Source organism: Chrysochloris asiatica, unplaced genomic scaffold (genome assembly GCF_000296735.1).
Source record: "Chrysochloris asiatica unplaced genomic scaffold, ChrAsi1.0 scaffold00560, whole genome shotgun sequence".
Taxonomy (NCBI): domain Eukaryota; kingdom Metazoa; phylum Chordata; class Mammalia; order Afrosoricida; family Chrysochloridae; genus Chrysochloris; species Chrysochloris asiatica.
This window is the reverse complement of record NW_006409078.1, coordinates 138092-140942: the sequence shown is the minus strand read 5'-3', so window position 1 is coordinate 140942 and position 2851 is coordinate 138092. Positions and strand designations below refer to the sequence as shown.

At 36.5% G+C, this 2851-nt stretch overlaps 1 protein-coding gene across 1 annotated transcript in view; it reads right to left on the bottom strand.

Moving 5' to 3' along the window:
* Positions 1-2851, bottom strand: part of NAV3 (neuron navigator 3) — a gene marked incomplete at its 5' end in the record, with an annotated part of 142797 nt that overhangs the window by 3208 nt on the left and 136738 nt on the right. The gene's annotated exons all lie outside the window — the stretch shown is intronic.

The following is a 2851-nucleotide window of genomic DNA, read 5'->3' as shown; positions in this document are numbered from 1 at the left end:
TCTAGTCTCTGCTGTTTGACAAATGATTTCAATTTTTTTTTTTTTTTTGACCCTCTAGAGAGTAGATTCAATAGACGAATCCAAACCGTCTTCGTGGTGGCTGGTACTATCACTGTGGAAGCTTTGTGTGCCGGAGTAATTGGCTGCTTCTTGGAGTTTCATTAGCATATTCATCTGAAGAAAGAAAAAGAGACATCAGTGTAGTCAGTGATGCATTGAGTAAGCTAGTCCCATAAAAAATCAAGGTCCTGAGCCACACAGAAGGACATCTCATCCCATCCAAGTGAAACTACAAAACATTTTTAGATTCTCATGTATTGCCCTTGGCTCTTACACTGCTCCTTCCAGACACAATTCAAAGACACCGACCCATTAGAACAAAATAGGGCCTCTGGATAACTCTTTTATTTGGATTTGTGAATGATTACTGTTCCAGCAGGGAGACTGGACAAGAAACTGTATCACAGCTGGACATCTGGGCTCATTGCTGGAGAGTACGCCAAGCTTTCTAGTTTTTTGGCTTAGAGAAGCAGAAAGCATTGAATGGCAACTGAAAGTCGTGAATGTTCACACACACAGTCCCTTGAGAGAAGGAGGGATGGAATGGAATGAAGCCAGCTGCTGCACACAAGCACACCATCTGCTGTTTCGGAGCTGACCTCTAGAGGAGATGACTGGATGAAGCGGACCGTAAGTGTTTGAAGAGGGAGAAGGAAAGAATCACTGTCAAGTTTTTGTTGTTGAATTTCTGGCTAAAGTATGATTGATATATCACTGAAAACAAAAACCACCTTTGGGAACAATAGCAGCTGTCTCAAGTTTCCCAGTCTTTTAGGGGAATAGTACTATTTGTTCTGGTAAAAGGGACACATGTGTGAAGGCACGTGGGAAGAGAGGTAGCAAGCATTTGCATGTATTTGAAAATAAAAGTCACATTGCTTGGATTTGCATGGATCCAAAGCTTCATTGTTAGATATGAAAAAAATTTTAAAGCTTCATTAAAAAAATAATAATTGTAGATGGATGGTTAAAAAATTTTGAAAGCACAGAAAAAATTAGCTTGTATAGTCATAAGGGTAGTGGAGCTCTTTTCTTGTAAAAGGTTTCTATTTTGACATAATTTTTATATCATTTAATATATACTAATTGTATTACTTTATAAAGAAACCCAAGTTGTCTTTTATTTTCCAAATTATAGAAATAATCTGATCCATCAGAATTGAGAACTCTAAAAGGACTGGCCAGCTATATGCTAAGTTATGTATGTAGGGGGTTGTGTGTGTAAAATGCATTTTCAAAAAATGTTGGTGAACTGAATGATAACATTTCAGCAAGAATGGCTTTATGACAAAGAGGCTATAGTCATGGCCTATGTTAAAGTCATTTTAATATTACTCTGAGCTTTGATATTTTTCCATGGAAGTTTTGATCAAACTCTTTGAATTTATTAAATCAACACCATATGAATATGGATGTATTTGATGATAAACTCAAACCCAGTAAACCAAATAGCCCATGGATTCACAGTCTCTCACTCAAATACACACGTATGCACACACGTGTGTATATACATACATACATTTGCATGTAGTTATGGTCCCTCCCTCGCTTTTGTCTAGCTCTTCCCTCTATTAATAGCTGGTCATATGTTCAGAAACATAGGTGAAGATGATTTGGAGAAAGAAAGCTGTAGTGTTTAAAAACATTCTTGATATGCTAAGAGCAGATATAGAAAATGAGGTCTATTTAAGGATTTAGAATTCCGTCTCAGTAACACATACCTGAAATCACTTGACTGATTAATACCATAAATTTACTGGTATAATAATAGTGTTATTAAAGTCTTCATTTAAAAAATGGTGTCATATTATAGATAAGTTCGATTAGAATAAATTCCAAATCTTAAAATCTTAATATACACATATAATTGAATATTTTGCTTTCTCAGAGTATTGCTTTGTGTCTTTAAGTAAATCAAAATGAAGAGACAACGTGAGAGATGCAATGCTCTAGGAAAGTATTTCCCCCTTTCTTCTTTCCTGCTCCATTCCCACACCTGTATGCATAAGTATAATTTCTATCATCAATTCTAACACCTTAGTCAGCGCCACATCATTTTTAATATTTACAAGTCTACTAGTCTCCCAGGCACCATCCTCTCTCCTCTAATTTGTCTCTACTCTGTTACCAAACTGATCTTCATAAACTGCAAATCTAATTAAATATATCTTTTTATCAAATCCTTTGGTGGCTTCTATTGTCTGTGTGGTAAAGTTTTAATGTCCCACAAGGATGAACAAGACTTGGTATGATCTAGAAATTATTGACTTCTGTAGCTTCCCTAGGAAGCCAGTAGGTTAAGCATCGAGCAGCTAATTGATTGGTTGATGTTTCAAATCCACTAGCCACTATGCAGGAGAAAGATGGGACTATTCTCATATAGTCTCAGAAATCCTAATATACATACATACATATACATGTACACACAAATACATGTATATATATATATATAGAGAGAGAGAGAGAGAGACAGAGACAGACACAGAGAGACAGAGAGAGAGACAAGGAGAGACAGAGAGAGAGACAGAGAGAGAGAGAAATATATACATATATTTTGTTAAGTGCCATCAAGTCAGTTCCGACCCATAACGACCCTGTATAGGGTTTCTAAGGAGCAGCTGGTGAGACTGAACCACCGACCTTACAGTTTAAACAGCTTTGCAGTCTGGTGCATTAACCCACAGTGCCACACCAGGGCTCCATATACATATATAAGTATATATACACACAGACATACCCATGCTCATGGAGTGCTGGTATTATATATATATATTATATACACACACACACA